The sequence below is a fragment of the Cnephaeus nilssonii genome, assembly GCF_951640355.1.
Source record: "Cnephaeus nilssonii genome assembly, chromosome: 10".
In the NCBI taxonomy this organism is placed as follows: Eukaryota; Metazoa; Chordata; class Mammalia; order Chiroptera; family Vespertilionidae; genus Cnephaeus; species Cnephaeus nilssonii.
The window spans coordinates 41,275,824-41,297,577 of record NC_137081.1 but is presented as its reverse complement, the minus strand read 5'-3'; the positions used below and the strand labels follow the sequence as shown (position 1 = coordinate 41,297,577).

The window sequence follows — 21,754 nt, the reverse complement described above, 5'->3', positions numbered from 1 at the left end:
AAGGCAGAAATCAGCACTCCATTTAAAATGTACTCTTTTGCTCTTTGCCTCCTTCCCTCTTCTCTTCTCTTATTCTTTCTTTTTTGCCTTCTGCCCTTACCAAGTTTAGGTGTATCCTAGTGAAACTAAGGGCAAAATGATGTGATGCTATTATATTAACATATTTATATCTATCCTTCAATAACTTTTAAAGTTACCAAAATACATACATACTAATGAAGGTTTTCAAATGGTACAGAATGTATAAAATAAAAAGGGGGAAAAAAATCTCTTTTCCCCATCCTCCTGTCTCATTCCTCCTCATTCTTCCACTTGGAGAAATGGAAGCAAGACCCAGAGTTGGGTTGGGGAGTAAAACCAGGAGGAGTTTCTTTTTACACCTTTATAAACTGTGTTCTTTGTGAGAGTGTGTGTTTTAAAATCATTTTAGTGAGATGTGAAGAGCAAGAGAAGATGAAATACATCTACTTAGCCCACCACCTTGAACCAGAAGCCCTTTAAGAGCTTTTAAACCCACACTTACATTCACACATTTACTTTACAAAAACTGAATCATTGAGTACATATTGGTTAGTTACCTGTGTTTGTCCTTAATAACTTTTAGACATCTTATCACATTAATAAATATTTGTCTATACCATTATTTTAAATATAAATGGTACATAATACAGGGTAGGGCAAAAGTAGGTTAACAGTTGTGAATACACGAAACAACGGTATTGGTATTTATTAATTATTGTATTATTTTTCATATGAAAAATTAGAAATCTACTATTGCCCCATCCTGTATATGGATGTATTTGACTAAACTCTTATAGTTGGATATTTAAGTTGCTCTTATTATTTCTGTATGATGAATCTAGCTTGGATGATCTGCCTAGTAGTTCAATCAATCTTTGTATATATGCTTAATTACTTCTAAGCATAGTCCTAAAATTAAAATTGCTCACCAAAAGGTATGTGCACTTTTAAGGCCTTTGAGTGTACTGGGCACAGTGTATTGCTGTCTTGCATTTTTAACTGTGCAGTCTAGAAGCTAGCAATGAATTCAGCTTCTTTTCTAGGGTGGGTCACTACTTCAGCCTGCTTTCGTGTCAAGATCTGCCTCGTCTTCCAAAGTGGAAGTTCTCGGCATCAGGCTTGTGGGAGTGGAAGCATAATCCTTATTCCAAAAACTGTTGTGAGTCACTATCAGCTTCCCTTTCTCCTCCCTTACTGAGTCCATACACATCCCTGACCTTTTTTTTTTTTCTTCCAGAGGTGGAATCAGGCTAAGGTTTCCACTGGAATGGATTGGAAAAAGGTATCTATTCTAAGCCATTCTTGTTTCCAGGTTGGAATTTACCTTAAGATGAGCTCTTATCTTATAAGCTAATTTAATAAATCTTATCCAATTTAACAAAGTAAAACAATCTCCAGTCTTTGAAAACCATTAGCAATAAAAATGGCTATTATTTTGTTTGTTTGATTATTTGTTTTGAATTCTAGGAATATTTTATTTAGAAAAACAGATACTACTGAAGCCACAAGATTTTATTTTTTTAAATGCCACACTAATTAGATGTAAGATAGTCCTGAATAATGAAAGTGTTTATACATTGAATACAAAATAAGTACAAAATAACTGAAAAATTAGTTATCCAGTGGTTCATTTTGCATTTCCACTGTTCATCTTCTGCTTCATTTTTCCTTGTCTTTTGTAAACCCTTTTCTTTCTTGCTTTCAAATAAACTTTTGGCTCTGTTTTTACCCACTGTATTTCTATAGGTTTTTCCTCAGCTGGTGTAACAAAAGCATCTGCAGTAGGATCATGTGGAAGAATAGTCTTTGGTTCCTTCTTTCTCAGTTTTTGCGCCACTTTAACTTGCTGTTTCTCCTTGTATTTTGCAGCTGTGATGGATCTTACGACACACCAGTGCATGTTTGGTGACTGGTAGTGAGGATTTTCATATAAAGTTGGTCCTCCAAAACTTCCCTGGAAAATCTTTATGAGATTTAAGATGAAATGAGGTCCTGTTTCTACAAGAGCATCTTCTTTTATGATCTGAAAGTTCTGAAACCATATCCTATTATCCAAATAGTGAAAGTAAACACGTGGTCCACAAATGGTTGGCTTTTGGGATGGAAGTGTGGTGTACTAAAGATCTGAATTAAGAGTTCTTTTAACGAAGCATAATGTAGTAATTCATCAAAAGCAGTGGCAAAAGACAAAAGGCGCCGAGAACCTTTCAAATAGTTTCCAGTCGTCTTTAGTTCAGTGAGGATATGAATATTTTGAACTAGGAATTTAGCAGATGGTCCACGAGGTGAATTTGAAAGCCACATATAGAGATCTTGTTTCTTCTTAGCTTCAAAATAGATACATTGCAGTTTTTCATTCCACAAACCTCATTAATCACAAATAACTTATCTTTATGATCCATTTTAGTATTTGCTTTAGAACGAGGCATCAACATTATTAAGTCTTGCATTAAATGTCTTGTTCTGAAATCTATTCTTCTGGAAGAAAAGATGAGAATCCGTTCCTTATTTTTCCACTTGCCCTTGCAAATGGGGCCTGGGATGCGATTTCTGTCTTTTTCCTTGGCCTCCTCTCCTTGGGGCACTGCTTAGCTAGAGGCCTGACATCTTTTTCGTTCTTTCTCCTCTTCACCTTCTCTCCCCTTCCTGCAGGTGCTATGCCCAGGGGTCTCATGTTACTGAAATTACTCTTAATCTGAGGAGAAAGCAATAAGATGAACTGATAACTCTCTGAGGGTTAGGGATTTTACGTTTCTTTTTAGGAAACTCGGACACTCTGCTTTCCACTGGGATCATGAACTGTTTGCCCAAGCTCCTGTACTGGACAGACATGATGGAATGGAGAAAATGGTTCTGATGATCCCTCCTCTACAACTAAACTCATCACAGAAGTCTAGGATGAAATGGCCCAGTGCCACTAGGTCCCACAGCAGGTCATCTTACATTCAGCAAATGAGGGATGCATTTTCAGGAGATTTCAGATTAACAATGCTGATTAGAACTTAGAAAAACAATGCTGTAAAGTCTTAAATGACTCCTGCCAGAGAGCTTTGTTTTCCCTGAAGTGGCTAGAAGCACTACTTTGCTCAAGTCCAGAACTGGCGTCAGGATCTGAAAGTTCTGAAACCATATCCTATTATCCAAATAGTGATAATACTGTACTTCAGTCTGAGAGAGTTAAAAATAGAGAAAATACTAAAATGGCCAGGTTTATAAGTTAAAGTTCTTAAGAAATGCAAAGACTGTAACATGGTTACATGGTAATCAAGGAATGTCACCAGATTGAGTTCACAGAGTATTTTGGGGGGACATATGTTCATATTTTTCTATAGAAATCTTATATGCGGTGGTTAGGTGCCAAGTTCATCCCTAAAATCTATTAAAACTATACTGACTTTGAAATGACACTTTCAATTCCCCCAAGATTCCACTCCCATCCTAATTCTTGTGGAAGCCATGAGCATACTGAAGAATTGGGAAATTTAGATTGGAGACTCACTGAACTCTGAGGGGGACTGTGGGTATAGTTAGGCCCTTTAGGGGTCAGTAGCTCTCAAATGAGCAGAAGAGGAAACTTTTGTTCTTTTAGGAGATGATCTAGAATAAAGGGCCATCAAAAACAATAGCTGTTCATATATCTGAGTCCAAAGTGTCAAATCAATGGGTTAGTGACTTCCTTTTCTTTCCAATTAAGTTAAATTCCTTGTGTTTCCTATGAAAGGGACTCTTGTACTTCTTTTACTCCCTTTCCCATTCAGTGTCAGAACTTGTGTGGGACATATAGCTAGTGCCTTCCTATTTGCTTCATGAATCTGAGTAGAGATTAACTAAGATGACTGACATGACTTGGTGTGATGGGTCTCTCTCTTTTTTTTTTATGTGCCCCAAGCATGAAACAGCCTGCCACAACACAGGATCAGCTAGGATGAACTAAGGGCTGTGTGCCTGCTTTGCCCCTGATGGATATAAGAGTGACACCACCAATCTGGTGGTTCCTTGCCCATTGCCACGGGGTGGTGTGATGGGTCTTTGCAAAGATAAATTTTGGAAGCAAGTGGAAATGATATAGAGAGGTTCGTCTAATATCTGAAAGGGAGGGCAAGGGCGGGCCAATAGATTGTTTATGGGCATTCACACAAAAGAGCAAAGAAAATCAATCCACAGCAAAAGCATCACCATTAACAAGATATAAGGGCATGGAGCATATTATCTAACCTCAATGTACTCACCTATAAAATATAGATAATAGTATAACTATAATCTAGATTATGATGAGGGTTAAAGAAGAAAATGCATATAGCGTGATTAGAAAAGTACTTGACAAATAGGACCCGGAAGAACCTAGGGGCAATGGCTATCAGGTACATCTCTGCAGATGGTCAGACCTCTAGGGGACCCAGAAACAACAGAAGGCTCTTAGACATAAAGAAGCCATCTTAAATTTCTTTAAGAGTAGTCTACCATTCACATTATCCACCAAGTCTAACCCTGGTTAGAATTTCATTATTTGGAAGCAGATCAATTCTCCCTGTTATTTCTAGAAAAGAACACAGTGCTCTTGTAACAATGATGACATTCCAAGAGGCAGGGTAAGAAAAAAAAAGAATAATGCCTGAGGTGGACTGTTGCTATTAGGGAAGTGTGGAATGTGGAAAATGGTTATCACAGACCATCACATTTGAAAAGGGGTTCAGAAAAATTCAGTTTGGGGCTGTTTTATAACGAAAAAACTCAACTAAGTTAACTGTTAGATGTGGTCTCTTGGCACTCAGCATTCATTCTCACCACCTTTTATAGATACCTGTCCTCACTGCACAGTATTACAGAAGATGAAAAGCTTAAAGCTGTATTTCCTCTTTTTCACCAGACACAAAAATCAATACTAGACAAATTATAAAGCCAAATATGAACAGTAAAACAATAAAGCTTTTACAAGAAACATAGGAGAATACATTTATGACCTTGGAGTCAGCAAAGATTTCTTAAACTGAACATACACAAAATAAACAAACCAGAAAGGAAAACCTCAAATGAACTGAACTACGTAAAAATTTCGAACATCGTCATCAAAAGGCACTGTTAAACGAGTGAAAAAAATAGCCATAGAGTGGCAAAAGGTATTATCAATACACTAGTGGCCTGGTGCACAGATTTGTGCACATTGAAAGGAAATTAATTAGAAGGTAGCCAGACATGACCTGGAGCCAACCTCCCTCGGTCCTTCCCCGGCCTGCCACACCTGGGGCAGCACCATGGCTCAAAGGGCATGCTGTCTCTGCAGCTCGGCAGTAAACCAGATTTGGGGTCGACAGTGCCCCAGCAACAACATAACCCATTGCCGAATGTGGAATAGCGCAGCCCTGCGAGAAATTGAGCTCCCTCCTCTCTGGTTCCGGGATGCATCACCCGAGAACCGCTGCTGCCAAGTCACCGCAACTTGGCAGCTCCTGTGTTGAGCATCTGCCCCCTGCTGGTCCGTGCGCATCATACCTACTGGCCAGTTGGACAGTCAGACGTTCGGATGGTCACTTAGCCTCTTATATATTTAGATATACCCAACAAAGGGCTCATCCTATATAATAAAAGGCTGATATGCAAATAGACAGAACGGTGGAACAACCAAACAACTGAACAACCAGTTGCTATGATGTGCACTGACCACCAGGGGTGCACGCGGAACATGGTGGGCGTTGGCTGCGGCAGGATGGTGGAGCAGGTGAGCGGGGGCGCCAGACCAAGGCGGGGTGCCAGTTGCTGTCATCAGGGCGAGCCTCTGCTGATTGCTGAAAATTCTTTGCTCCTGCATGCTGCAGTCCTGCCCGGCACTCGCACCTGCTGCCAGTGCTTGGCGCCAGCCTTGATCACTCAGCACCGTCAGTGGGTGCGAGCGACGGCTGCCAGCCCTGATCGCCCCTGAAGGCTTCTCCACCTCCCCCTGCTCCTGAGGGGCGATCGGGGTAGCAGCCATCGCTCACACCCACTGACAGAGCCAACCCCGCTCGCACCCGCTGCTGGCACAGGCCCCAATCACTCTGCACTATCAGTGGGTGTGAGCAGGGTTGGCACCGTCAGTGTGGGAGCGGCGGAGGCGGGAGCGGGGCTGCCGGCAGACAGGGGACTGGGGCCACAGAGGGAGGGGCCAGGCAGGGGCACAGAAGATGGGCCAAGACCCACCCCTGTGCCCACCATTGCCTTGCGGCCCACAGTTCCTTTCAAGGTGCATGAATTCGTGCACTGGGCCCCTGGTTTACAATAAAGAACTACAAAGAACAACAAGAAAAAGTCAGATAAGATGATAGAAAATTGGGAGAAATACTTGAATAGGCATTTCATGCTCAAATACTAGAGATAGACAAAATTTTGGTAAGGATGTGACATCTCCACTACTTTGAAAAACTGTTTGGCAGTATCTACTTGAGCTAAACATATGCAACCCCTATAACCCAGAAATTCCACTCTTATATATCCAATAGAAATGCATACATGTGTTCACCAATGTTCATTAGCAATGCTATTTGTAATAACCCCAAACTAGAAAGAACCCAAATGTCCCTCTGCATTAGGATGTAAAAACTGTGTTACTCATCCAATAGAATTCTATACACTATCACTATATACAACATAGATAATTCTCATATATATAATGTTGAGTGAGAAAAGCAAGTCACAAAAGAGTATATACTGTATTCCACTTGGTATAAGGTTTGAAAATAGGCAAATTTGCTCTATTGTATTAGCAGGCAAGATTGCAGTTATTTTCAGGGAGGAGAATGCCTATAAGAGAGCATGAGGGGAGCTTCTGGTGTGACAGTCATTTCTGGCTCCCAGTCTGGGTGCTGGTTACATGGGTGTGTTCACTTTATGAAAATTCATCAAGCTGTCTGATTATGATTTGCACATTTATTCTGTGCGTTATACTTTAATAAAAATTGACTCATAGTTAAAAAACCCCACACAACTATAATTCTTAGACTTCCATGCTAATAGGATTCTGTATAGATTTTGCCAACCAGATACAATGATGTGAAATTTGAAAGGAAAATTTGTCAGTTTTTCCTGTTATTTGTGATGTGCATGCTATCCTATATAATAAAGAGGTAATATGCAAATTGACTCTCATGCCCTCACAGGATGGCTGCCTACAACCAGGCCGGCAGAGAGGTTAGTGAGGGACAACCAAACGACTGAACAGCAGGCTGTGTGGAGCAATCAGGCCGGCAGGGGGGCCATGAGGGGCAACCAGGCCAGCAGGGGGGCAGTTGGGGGCAACCAGGCTGGTGGGGGGGGCAGTAAAAGGCGACTAGGCTAGGGGGGCAACTAGGGGTAACCAGGCCAGCGGGGGGGGGGGCAATTGGGGGCAACCAGGCCGGCAGGGGGGCAGTTAGGGGTGATAAGGCAGGCAGGTGAGCGGTCCAGGATTGTGAGAGGGATGTCCGACTGCCGGTTTAGGCCCGATCCCTGGGATCGGGCCTAAACCGGCAGTCAGACATCCCCCAAGGGGTCCTGGATTGGAGAGGGTGCAGGTTGGACTGAGGGGACTCCCTCCCACCCCCATGCACAAATTTCGTGCATCGGGCCTCTAGTATTAGATATTATTTTCATTGGCAAGACTTTCTGTGCCTCTCTATTGCCACCAACCTCATTGGTGAGAAGTAGCTGTGATGTTGGCAGTAGTTTCCATAGCTTCTAGACTTTTAAATTGTTGCTATATGGTCTGATCTGGGAGTCTAAGGACAGTCCTCTAACTTCAGTCCTTTTAGTCCCCCTAATGGCTCTATAAGCATATAATTCTTTGTATTCAATATCTAGAATGGTGTCATCATTGAGCCCCCATTGATATATCAACTAATAACACAGCTGATAGGCGATGGGGTAGGGTTACGGTTGGTTTTAAGAGTCTTAAAAAAATTACCACTGGCAATCCCAGCACGTAGGGTCATCATTATTACAAGAAAGTTCTACCTTAGAGCTAACCTAAATTTATTCTGATGCATTGTAAAGCCATTTACTTCATAGGATATGCTAATTTTTGCTGCCATTGACAAATGGTTCTTGCCCTGGCTGATGTGGCTTGGTTGATTGAGCGTCATCCTGTGCACCAAAAGGTTGATGGTTCAATTCCTGGTCAGGGAGGAGAATGCCTATAAGAGAGCATGAGGGGAGCTTCTGGTGTGCCATGCCCAGGTTGCAGGCTCAATCCCCAGTATGGGGCATTCAGTATGGGACAATGTTATACTTTCACACAAATGTTTCTCTCTCTCTCAAAAATCAATAAATTAAAAATAAAAATAAATAAAAATGATTCTTAAGCCATCCTTTGTCTTCTCTTCAGAAGCTAAATAATTCCAGTTCCTTGAATTTTTCTTTACATATTCTGCAGCTCTTCCCAGTTTTGCCTATTTGAGTGAAGTACAGGGTACAGCAAAAGTAATTTAACAGTTGTTCATATAAAAATAATACAATAATAAATAAATATAATGCAAGAATAAACTGTGTTTCGCATACTCACAATTGTAAATCTACTTTTGCCCCACCCTGTATTCATAAAAGGACTGGCTCTTCTGGTAGGATTAACTGTTCCTTTCGTTTGGGTATACTCCCAGGTTTACATTTGCTTATCTAACCAAAGCCTAACTGTGCTGACTCAAGTTTAACTTATGGTCCAAGCCCAGTGTCACGCTATTATTAGCCAAAACTTCCCATGGATTGAGGTAGACTTGTAGAAGGCTGAAAAATAAAACTTGTCAGCCATAAGCAATAGTTTTTACCTGGCTTTCTAATAAAGAACAATATTTAATATAACAGCATATAAACAATGAGAATCACCAGCCTAAAGAAAATTAGTTAATATCCCTGACTGGTTTGGCTCAGTGGATAGTGTCAGCCTGCGGACTGAAGGGTCCCAGGTTCAATTCCGGTCAAGGGCATGTACCTTGGTTGTGGGCATATCCCAAGTAGGGGGGTGTGCAGGAGGCAGCTGATCGATGTTTCTCTCTCATCGATGTTTCTAACTCTCTATCCCTCTCCTTCCCTCTCTGTAAAAAATAAAAAATCAATAAAATATATTTAAAAATTAGTTAATAGTTGAAGAGGGATTACTGAATTGTGAAATTGTACAGTTAGAAGGGACCTTAGAAAGAGTCTATATGTACCAGGAAATGGAAGCTCAGATATTTATACAGGCCTCTCGTCAGTGCTTATTCTGAATCCTCTTGCTACTCAAGGTGTGGTCCTCAGACCAGCAGTATCAGCAGCACCTGGGAGCTTGTTAGATATGCAGAATCTCAGGGCTCTTCAGAACCCACCAAATCAGAACCTGCATTTTGACCACATCTCCATGTGATTTGTATGCATGTAAAAATTTGAGACTATATAGGCAAAAATACCCCATGTTCTTGTTCTACTATGTAAAATATTGTCTAAATTACATTACATAGAATAACTGATCTCCTTTGGGCAAGACCTATATTATTACAGGTCCTGGTCTATTAGATTGTTTGAATAGTTGGATTAAAGACGAAAGAAAAGCTCTATTGATTTCTGGAAAAAGAGGGCATCTATTTGAGCTGTGTTAGTTATTAATGTACCCATTCAGATTTTAATCTGCTAGAAAAATTAATAGCCTATTTGGTGGCAGCATGTCTTGTAAAAATAAGTGCAATTAAGTGAAAGTATTTAAATAGATATTTAAACTATGCAGTCATCAGTGATTCAGTTTTCAATTACACTAAGGTAATTACCCTAGAATCCACCTCATTCACCCCTCTGTGAGAAAATGCTGTATTTGCCGATGCTTTCAGGCAATGACTGATCTCCACTCGTTGCTGGCCACGACCTGAATTCATTTACTTTCAACAGTTTAGGGTGTATGCTAATAATATGGAAACACCCTCTGTGATCCTTCTCACAAAGGAAGTTGCATCACTATTAAGGCTGCATGTGAGGCCACAGGCCCAGTCTCTCAGATTGGAGAGGGCTCACATGTAATGGAGATTTGGCCCATCAGAGAAGGGTGAAACTGGATGAAGGAGTGCTCCTCAGCTGGGCTCTTCCTATAACAGAGGCTCTAAAGTTCTCACACAGAGGAGGGTTTCTGTGGTGCTGGGAATATTCTGTTTCTTAATCTAGGTGCTGGTTACATGGGTGTGTTCAGTTTATGAAAATTCACTGAGCTGTTCACTTATGATCAACACACTTCCATACGTATGTTATACAACAACAACAAAATTAAAAAGTGAAGAATGTTAGAGTTACATAAGAGCTTATTTCTGTCCTCTTTTCCTTCTACTCAGATGCAGGTGGTCTGTGTCCTTTAATTTGAGACATACTGCCCAGAGCAATCCAGGGCACTACAATCAGGGAAAATTGATGAGCAAGCTTCATTAACCCACCATATTCATAGAGGTGGGCAAGAACAACCAAACAAGTAATAGTGCCTAATGCAGGGTGCATTGTGTTCTGGATGCTATACAAATACATTCTGCTGGTCATAACATCCTTGGGAGGATAATATATATTTTTTAATTTTTTAATTACAGTTGACATTCCACATTTTATTAGTTTCAGGTATACAGCACAGTAGTTAGACATTTATATAACTTACGAAGTGATCTCCCTTGGGAGGACAATATTACTTCCATTTTATAGATGAGGCAAATGGCATCCATAGAGGAGGCTGAACTGAGAGTCCACATTAGGTCTTTCAGGACCAAAGTCTATCTTCTTTTTGTTTTGTTTTGTTTTGTTTTGTTTTGTTTTTGTTAATCCTCACCCAAGGATGTTTTCCTTTTGATATTTAGAGAGAGTGGAGGGGGAGAGACAGAGAGAGAGAAACATCGATGTGAGAGAGACATACTAATTGGTTGTCTCCAGCATAGGGATCCAGCCTGCAACCAAGGTATGTGCCCTTGACTGGAATCGAACCAGGGACCCTTCAATCCAAGGGCCAATGCTCTATCCACTGAACCAAACCAGCTAGGGCAAGTCTCTCTTATTTTTACCAGTGCCAGTGCTGACAAAGCAAGTCACAAGAACAGCCCAAGGGAGTGAGAGAGGACAGAGAAGGAACACAAGACTTTTTGCCAAGGTTAGTAGTCATTAAGTGCATATTGCAAATAGGCACCCCCTATCTTTTTAGCCTCTCGGGTAAGTAGATAGCATTTTCTCAGAGGCAATGCCCTAAGGCTAAACCTACAGGACCTCCAAGTACCTAGAGAGAGTTCTGGACCATGTTCCAAACTTGGCTGAACCACCCTATCATCTTGGGACAATTTGAAACATACAGATCCACTGGCTCCACCCTTGAGGTCCAGATTCAATACATTTGGGGTGAGGCCTGAGAAGCTCTTTAGAAATCACTCCAGCTAATTCTAATAATTAGCTGGATTTCGGAACCACTACTATAGACACCCTGACCACAAGGAAGTCAGAGCTGGATTTAACGTTGGTCACAGTTCATCACAAGCCAACAAGGTTAAAGCAAAGGGCCCATTATGGCGTGTCCGTGAACTGAATAAACGTAACCAGATGTCAGGAGAACTAGAGCAGAATAAAAGGAACTCTGCTATCATAAGATGGAAACTTGTGACTAGTTGAGGCCTGAAAATCAAAGGCCTTTACCTGTTGTGTCCTGGGGATTATACTTAACTAGAGTTCCTCCCTCTAGCCTGTTCATAAGGAGAACTCTAAAAGGTTATTTTTTAATGTATTATAAAAGAACACAAACAGTAAAGTGATTTAATATTTCAGATGTCTATCTGAGATCCTTGATCTAGTTTAGATGTTTGAAAATTTTGAACAGAGAGAAAATGGATTTTGTAAAATTTAAGGAGACAGTATTGCAAAGGTATCAAGATTCAAGGGCACCCTCCCCTACCCCCACCAAACTGAACTGGTTTATTCTAGATTTAAATGACGAACTTGAACAACTCAAACTTCCATTTGACCCCGTTGTTCAGTGGTGAAAGTACAGAGGTGATTATGTACAGTCAATAATGTCCCTATCTCACCTGTCAACTGGAACAAATAACTAAAACTGATAAGTTGATAAAGTACATTGTTTTTATTGAAGAGTTAATAACTTACTCTAAAGTAGACTTTAATTACTGGATCTTGCTAACAACTGACATATGAATTAATTACCTTAAATCACTGCCAAGTTTAATCCTCATACAAGTTTAAAGGAGAACTACATAGCACTCAAACCTAGGGGAAATATTAATGATATAAATTGATATAACACAGTTAAATCTATTATCCATCAGTATAAATGGGGACAAAATACAAGCAGTCAAATAAGCCTAGAATTCAAGCCAATTGAGTTTACAAAAACCATCTCAACCTAAGGCACGTTCTCAGTCTAAGCCCTTGTCTCATTTGAGGAAACAACCCTTGTGCCTCATTTGTGAGATAAGAATCCCATATCTTAGTTCTTTCTACATGTGGAAGTGGGTAAAGAGATCTTTTAGCCAAGAAATACATTTTGGGCCCGAACACTAGAGATCTCCATGAACTTTATAGAGAGTTAATATTATTATTCTAGATAAAAATGAGGACAAAAAGAGGAAATTAGAACACATACCGAGAGATTAAGGAGACCCTTTGTGTCCCCAAATTTAGATTTCTGTTACCTCTGTGGTGAAATACCTCTAATGGGAAAGAATGATTTTTCTAAATGGCTCTAAGGGAACAAAAACAATTGTAAAAGTAGTTTTTATTCCAGAGTTTTTGATTTAGAAGTCACAGTAACCTGAGATATGACCTATTATTCAACCTATTAGAAAAGAAATTATAGATATCAAAAAGAGGTATTTTAAAAACTCATATACTTTCACACTTACGGTCAATTGATTTTTGACAAGGGTTCCAAGATATTCAAAAGTCTTTTCAACAAATGGTTGGTGACAAATGGTTTATCACATACAAAAGGATAAAGTTGAAACTCTACCTCACACCAAATATAAAAATTAACACAAAATGGGACAAAGACCTAAATATAGGAGCTAAAACTAAAAAGGTTAGAAGAAAAGATAGGCATAAACTGTGACCTTAGATTGGTTAAAAGTTGCTTTGATGTGACACCAAAAGCACAAGCAACAAAAGAAAACAGAAATAAATTTCACTTCATCAAAATTAAAACTTTTGTGCTCCAAAGGACACCAGCAAGAAACCTATAGAATGAGAAAAAATATTTGCAAATCATATATGAGATGTGTAACTAGGACACATAAAGAACTTTTATAACTCAATAATGAAAGGACAAATAACCCAATTTAAAAATGGGTATAGGATTTGAATAGACATTTCTCCAAAGAAGATATACAAATGGCTAAAGAGCACATGAAAAGATGCACAACATCATTAGCCTTCAGGAAAATGTCAATCAAAATCTCAATGAGACACCAGCATACCAACTAGGATGGCTACAATAAAAAACACAGGTAATAACAAGTATTGGTGAGGAAGTGGAGAAATTGGAACTGCCATTCATTGCTAGTGGGAATGCAAAATGATGCAGCCATTTAGGAAAACAGTCTGGCAATTTCTCAAAAGGCTAAACATAAGATGATCCAGCAATGCTCATTTTAGGTAAATGAAAACACATGTCCACACATGAACTTGTATACAAATTTTCATAACAGCACAATTCATAACATCTAAAAAGGGGAAACCACCCGAATTTCATCAACCAATGAATAGATAAGTAAAATGTGTTATATTCATACAATGGAATATTATTCACCAATAAAAGTACTGATATATGTTGAAACATGGGTGAACCTTAATCCTCTATGCTTTCTCTTCCTCTGTCAAGGCAATCATAGATTCATAGAAGTACATATTGATAAGAAGGTCCTATAAGATCAAAGTAGCTTACATATGGAGGTACATGGAAATTTACCCAGACCTACAGCTGACTTTGAGTAAAAGAGAAATAAAATTTTTTGTGTTTAAAAAAAACAACCCCACCTCATTTAGATTTTAGAGTTGAAAGAGGATTTAGAGAAAGTTTATCTAGTCTAGGGTTTCTTAACTCCTTAGCATTATTGATATTTTGGGTTGGATAATTTTTTTTTTTTGAGAGCTGCTCTATGCACCTATTCCTTAGCAGAATCCCTGGTCACCTCCAGTTGTGATAACCAAAAATGTTTCTAGATAGTGCCAAATATCTCCTGGGGGTGAGGGTGGGGCAAAATCCCTGCTCCCCCTGCCTGTTGAGAACCAATGATTTAGTCTAGCATTTCCCTAAGAGTGTTCCTTAGATTGTTCCTTTTGCATATTGCTGCAATAAAAGGTGTTTCACAGTTTAGTACATTTGGAAGTCAGTAAGATAAATGAATTCTCTTTCCCCTTCCCCACCCCCATATCTTACATCAGTGTTAGTACCTGAACAGAAAAGTGAAGTAACTTGCCTAGTGTCACTTTAGCAACAACTTAATCATAGCTCTGAGTCCAGAACTTGGGTCTTCTCTAGCCCAGATCAATGTTCTCTTTCGACTCATTTAGAAACCAAGTCTTCCACCTCAGAACTGGATCTCCATCAAATTAGGCTCTGAGATTTATTGGCAGATTATGAACTACTATTCAAAGGGTCCTAGCACAGACCCTCTTAAGAGGTTACCTCTCATTCTGAGATGCAAGATGTAACAGAGGGCATGTCAGGGTGCAAATGTAATGATAACAGTAGGTCATGTCAGGCAATCCAATCCAGAGGCTATCTCCTTTCTCTTTTCTGTAGCTTAATGACTAAACATTTTCAGCTTTACCTGATTCTGCTCCTTAATTAAGATCTGATAATGAAGGAATGAAGATATAATGCATGAATTTCCAGGACAGGTCTCAAATCTAGCATTAATCAGATTTAATGTATCAGTAAGCATCTGGAACGCATGAAAAAAGATGTGATAACATCTTCAACTTCAAAAAGGATGTACTGAAGATATGTCCCAATGTTTATTTGATGCAGTTTATACTCAAGGCCAAGCTGAATACTTTGAATGTCATAGTAGGATAAAATGTTCACAGATTCTTTTAGAAAATTCAACTTAAATATGGACATTAGTAAAACAGGGAAACATACTCTATCAAATGATATTAAAAATTGTAGAAACGGTTTAAGGTCCCAACACTTTTAAAAAATCCAAACCAGATTTTTGTTTTCGAGAGGAAGGGAGAGGGAGAGAGAGATAGGAACATCAATGATGAGAGAGAATCAGTGATTGGCTGCCTCCTGCATGCCCCTCACTGGGAATGAAGCATGCAACTGGGGATGTGCCCTGACCAGGAACCTGAACCATGATCCTGGTTCATAGGTCGATACTCAACCACTGAGCCATGCAGGCTGGGCCCAAACCAGATGTTTTTGTTTTTGTTTTTTAAATATATTTTTATTGATTTCAGAGAAGAAGGGAGAGGGCGAGATAGAAATATCAATGATGAGAGAGAATCATTGATTGGCTGCCACCTATATGCCCCACACTGGGGATTGAGCCCACAATGTGGGCATGTGCCCTTGACCGTAATCGAACCTGGGACCCTTCAGTCCGTAGGCTGACGCTCTACCCACTGAACCAAACTGACTAGGGCCCAAACCAGATTTTTAATGGACTTCCATTTTTTACCATCTTGGGATGCAATTTAGACCTAACTATATGTCAAATAAACTTACAATAATAATTTTTGAAAACCTTCCTTCACAACAGGTAAACAGCACATTGCAGGAGCCAGGAGTGCCCCTAACTTTTGTGGGACTAAGGGCAAGAGTACAAAAGAGGCCTGTATTTCACATGTGTAACTACGTAAAAAGTTATAAATAAAATATGTCCTATTCTCCTAATTTAATCACCCTAGCTTCCTAATGACCTGAAGGCCAAGTCTAAATGTGTAATTCTTGGATTCCTTGGAGTTCTGCACCAGGATGTGGAGGCATGGGGGGAGCTGAACCCCAGGCTGAAGCTGCCCCCTTCTCTTCCCATCCCTGGCTCTGTCTGCGAAGGGCCTCTCATGCATGAGTGTGGATGCCCCACCCAGCCCACACACTCATACTCTGTGCACATTTCCAAGGCTCCCCTAGGCCACCTTCTGGCTGAGAAGTACATGTACTCGTGGCATCGTCTGCCCTTAGGAGGATGGGACGGGGAAGAAGTTTAGGGAGTCCTTGGAAGTGGGCTTGAGGCATTTGGGAAAGGGATTCTGAGGTGGTCCAAGGTACCCAGAGTATGGTCTACAAAGGATCGGTGTGGATTCTAAGTGGGCACATCCCATTGACCCCCAGTCTCCTCACTCTGTGATGAGGGGGCACAGCCAGAAAGGGCCAGAGCGGACCCCTCTAAAAGCCAAAAGGTGGAATCAGCAGGGGCCCTACATTCTGGAACGTGATAGTCCAAGATGTGCAATCCTGATGCATACCTCAGGCCTGCTTCAGCAGAAGGGAGGGTAGACCAAACCTGTCCAGACAGGGAAGATGGATCATGCTTCGCTCACCCTGAAGGGTTCACAGAAGCTTATCAGTGCTTAGCCAAGCAGAACAGCCCAACCTGGGAGAGTATGCCCAGATTTAAATTCCAGTTTTGTTAATGATTTATAGGGGCATTCACCTTTTCACTTTATGGAGAAAATGTCTGGAAGTCTCTAGTGTTTGTCCTCCTCATTGTAACCCTGCTCACCACTGTTCTCATAGTGCCAAGGACCCATCAGCCCTCACATGCCATCCTCTTAGCCTGTTACTAGTACTGACAATTTCAGCAATAATCCTGATAGGTGCCCTCGTTTCCTTGGTCCTTCATCCATTCCTGTTTTCCTAATCCCTAGCCCCAAATGAAATTCACCACGTAGTACTTTCTGTTTCTGCTCCAAAGCAGGAGAAATTGCTGGAGAAGATCAGAATTCTGATCCAAGCCAATGTCAGCTGACTGGTTCCCGCTGAGTCCTCACTACTAACAGGCAATTCTCTGATTTTTCAATCAAGGTAGGTGCTTTCCTACCACCTTCCCTGCTGCTTCTTTTCTAAATCTTCCCTACTTTTCTCAAGCCCCAATCCCACTTCCTGCATATGGCTTTGCCACCTTGCTTAATAGAAGAAATCAGAATTCTACAATGTGAATCCCCGCTTTCTGCTTCTTCTCTACTAAGAAAAATTAAAACAAAACATTATCTCCCATCCTTCCCTCTCATTTCAGAGGAAGAAGAGAATCCTCTCCTTTCCAGGGTTTGTTTTCCCCTGAGTCCTGGCATCTGAGGATTCCTATGCCCTACAAACACTGCATTTTCATAGTCCCTTCTCTGTTCTACATCTTCAGTTTCCTAGTATGCTAGTTTTCTTATTTACTCTTCACTACATCAGAATATCCAATTTCTTGACCCATCTTCTACTCCCTGTCCCCTGTAACCTATCAGCACCAACCTGGCTCACATCAATCACTATTGAGCCTAGATGTAATTATCCATCACTTTGAACCTGTTTTTATAGCATCACCAATCCCCTTGCCCCTTGGTTCTTCTGCCCCATCTTCCCAGCAAATCCCAAGTCTTGGATCAACCCACCACCCATTTTATTAGCTCTTACCATTCATAACCCAAGTTATTAAGGAAAATCACATAATTATGTAGACTAGTTCCAATACCAATTTTGGCCTCTAACCTCAGTTAAACTCTCAAGAGGTAATAATCCTTATACTTGTCCTTCCTTGCTTAATAACATCTCCTACTTTTCTTGGTGGTAACTCTAACCCTATAGAGCGCTCTCTCTCTCTCTCTCTCTCTCTCTCTCTCTCTCTCTCTCTATATATATATATATATATATATATAATGAAAGGGTAATATGTAAATTAACCATCACTCTGACACAAAGATGGTGGCACCCACAGCGCTCCAGCCGCTGCGGACACAATGCGGGCTGCTGAGCCGGGGCCATGCTCTCAGCAGCCGCTGCACAGCTCCGGGAACGACCCTGGCCCAGTGGCCACAATGCAGGGGGTCCTCTGCGCATGAGCTGCAGAGGAAACACCTTTTCTGACCATTCATTGGATAAGCTCCCTGTACACCGCCATTCGCAGTGTTCTTGGTAACTTGGGTTATAAGAATCCAAGAAGGTGATCTAGGGTTTTTCCACCTCACTCCTGGAGGAAAAACTAAGGTCCGCTGGTGGAGGGGCTAAGAAATGTCATATCCTGCCCTAGCCGGTTTGGCTCAGTGGATAGAGCCTTGGCCTGCTGACCACAGGGTCTGGGTTCAATTCTGATCAAGGGCATGTACCTAACCTAGGCTCCTCCTTGGCCGGGGCCCAGGTCAGGGCTCATGCAGGAGGCAACCAATTGAAGTATCCCTCTGACATTGATGTTTCTCTCTGTCTTTCCCTCTCTCTTCCAAGCTCTCTAAAAATCAATAGAAACATATCCTCAGGTGAGGATATAAAAAAGAAATGTCATATCCAATGAAAGACACATCATGAAAATGCCTAAAGAAAGTTGTCATATTTTCGTGGTGAAGGGACTGGAGTCTGTGTTGATGAAAACACCTTGGCAGCTGTGGCAGTGGCAGCAGCAGTGGGGTGATGGGGCTGGCACCTTCTCCTGATTAGCCTGGTCACCTCCTGCAGAGGGAGGCCAGACTGTAGCTTAGGGTGGGGAGCAGGCCTAAGCCGTCAGTAGGAGGGCTCCCAGTCTGTAAGAGGAGGCATGCTGGGCTGAGGGAACTCCCATCCCCAGTGCATTAATTTCATGCACTGGGCCTCTAACATTTTATACACACACACACACACACACACACACACACACACACACACATATATATACATACACACACACACATATATAGATATATAGATATATATAGATATACTAGAGGCCCAGTGCACGAAATTCGTGCACGAGGGCGGGGGTGTTGTCCCTCAGCCCAGCCTGCACCCTCTCCAATCTGGGACCCCTCGAGGGATGTCCGACTGCCCGTTTAGGCCCGATCCCAGTAGGCCTAAACGGGCAGTCGGACATCCCTCTCACAATCCAGGACTGCTGGCTCCCAACTGCTCGCCTGCCTGCCTTCCTGATTGCCCCTAACCGCTTCTGCCTGCCAGCCTGATCACCCCCTAACCACTCCCCTGCCAGCCTGATTGATGCCTAACTGCTCCCCTGCCAGCCTGTTTGCCCCTAACTGCCATCCCCTGAAGACCTGGTCACCCCTAACTGCTCTCCACTGCAGGCCTGGGTTCCCCCAACTGCCCTTCCCTGCAGGCCCGGTCACCCCCAATTTCCCTCCTCTGACAGCCTGGTGATCCCTAACTGCCCTTCCCTGCATGCCCAGTCACCCCCAACTTCCCTCCTCTGCTGGCCTGGCCCCTCCCAACTGCCCTCCCCTGCTGGCCATCTTGTGTCCACATGGGGGCAGGATCTTTGACCACATGGGGCCAGCAATCTTGTGTGTTGGAGTGATGGTCAATCTGCATATTACTCTTTTATTAGATAGGATATAGATATATATATAGATATATATAGATATATATTTCAGAGAGAGAGAGAGAGAGAGCACGCTATAGGGTTAGAATTACCAATTAGATGCACCCAATTTCTTTTCTTTTTCCAATTCACAAGAAAGGAAGGTCCGATGGTCTTAGGCTCTACAGCAGCGGTTCTCAACCTGTGGGTCGCGACCCACAGGTTGAGAACCGCTAGCAGGGTCGCCTAAGACCATCGGAAAACACAGATATTTACATTTCGATTCATTAACAGTAGCAAAATTACAGTTATGAAGTAGCAACGAAAATAATTTTATGGTTGGGGGTCACCACAACATGAGGAACTGTATTAAAGGGTTGCGGCATTAGAAAGGTTGAGAACCACTGCTTTAGAGCATTTAGAATAAATTGGCTGCCAAAAAGAAGGCTGGAGGTTCGAATTTAGACAGTAAATTACTCCAGGAAAAAAAATGTTCCATTTTTGCATACCTGAGTGTTTCGGGACTTGTGTACCTATGGGGTGTCTTGCTTGCTACAATCACATGGTTACTGTGTGAGGAATGGTTTAAGAGAAAGAATGGAAACAGGAAATGGGGGGTTTAGGTAAGGTGTGAGGGTGCAGAGAAAGGATATAAGTTACAGGATATGAGAAACAGAATCAAGAGTTCATGGGGATGCAATTGATGTGAGAGATAGTGAAAAGAAATCAGTCAGGGATGGTATACACATTTCTGGCTGCATCAATGAATCCATGGTAGTGCCTGCCACAAATTAGGGAGAATTCAGGAAGAGGTACAGGTTAAAAGAGAGAGTGAGTTCAGTTTTAGTTTAAGGTGGCAATGGAACATATAGGCAAAACTGATTAAAATGTAGCTATCTGGATATGAAGCACAAGAGAAAGGTCTGGGCTAGAGAGAGAAATATCTGGGAGCATGTAGATGTATCATAAATGCCCAGCAAAGAGATAGTATCAAGAAGGACATGCCAAATGCTGCATAAGGTCAAATAAAGAGAACTGAAAAGAATCTCTTGAATTTAGCTCCACATAAGATCACTGGTTAGCTTGGAGAAAGAAATATGGGAGAGTGAGTGGGAAGTTGGAACAGTGAATGGAAATAACTTTTCCAAGAAGTTTAGCTGGCCAGGGGTGAGAGGGCTGCAGATGGAGGGGAATGTGGCTTTTTTAAACTGAGAAGGAAAGAGCCAGTTGAGAGGAGAAGGGTAAATAGTTCAGAGTGAGAAAGAGTTACTGAGAGTGAGGTCATTGACAAGTCAGGAGGAGATGGGATTCAGAGATCTGCCTTAGATGGGGGAGAACATCTTTTACAATAAGAGGCAAGGTGGGTAAAGATGCAAATTCATAGGTTGGCATGGAAAACTAGACTGCTCACGTCCCATAACTTCTATTTTCCCGCTTAATGAGTGGGAAATAAAACCACCTACAGAGAATGATAGAAAGAGCAAGCAAGCATGGAGGTTTGGAAAAAGAAGAATTCTTGAAATAGCCGCTGAAGATTTGAAAGAAAGAGCAAGTATGTCAGGGCAATGTGGTAAGGCTGCCGACAGCACTGAAGTCGTACTTGAGGTTGCTGAGCATGACTTTAGGGTAGCTCAATCTGTGTGATTGTGTTTTTTTCCAGCAGAGTCCAGTAGTCCAGGTAAATAAATGGCCAAGGTAGACAACTGATTTCAAGGTACATGTTCCAAAGTTTGTCAGGCAGATGAAACAGAAGAATGACGGAGCAATGGAGTTGAGGCCCTGGCCAGGTAGCTCAGTTGGTTAGAGCACTGTCCCAATATGCCAAGATTGCAGGTTCAACCTCCCATTAGGGCACATACAAGAAGCAACCAATGAAGCATAAATAAGTGGAATAATAAATTCTCTCTTTCTCCCTCCCTTCCTCTCTCTTTAAAATCAACAAATAAGACTTAAAAATAAATTGAGTTGAGGACACAGGTCAGAGGCAAATGTCATGAAGCATGAAATCCTTCCTGGGTAGAGAAGGAAAAGGAGACAGCAAATGGATAATAGGTAAGGAGAAAGAAGAAAGAGTAGAAGTTTTAATAGATTTGGAAAGTCAACAAAGTAAAAAATAACCAAATGAGAAGTACTAGAGGAACAGAAAGTCATGGGTTGAGAAGGGCTGTGGTTTCCTGATGACAAAGCCTGGGGGTGGCCATGGGATTGGGTGATTGAAACAGAATGGAGAAGGTAATCAGAGATGGAATCAAGGAACTGAGAGGTCAAGCATGCCTCATGGATATACCAAATGTGGCAGGTTGTTG

At 41.5% G+C, this 21,754-nt stretch overlaps 1 pseudogene across 1 annotated transcript; it reads right to left on the bottom strand.

Annotated features, from left to right (window-relative positions):
• Positions 1–1,603: 1,603 nt before the first annotated feature.
• On the bottom strand, positions 1,604–3,131 carry LOC307106210 (ribosome biogenesis protein BRX1 homolog; annotated as a pseudogene). Its single transcript has one exon. The product of its transcript is annotated as a ribosome biogenesis protein BRX1 homolog (transcript).
• Positions 3,132–21,754: the final 18,623 nt, after the last annotated feature.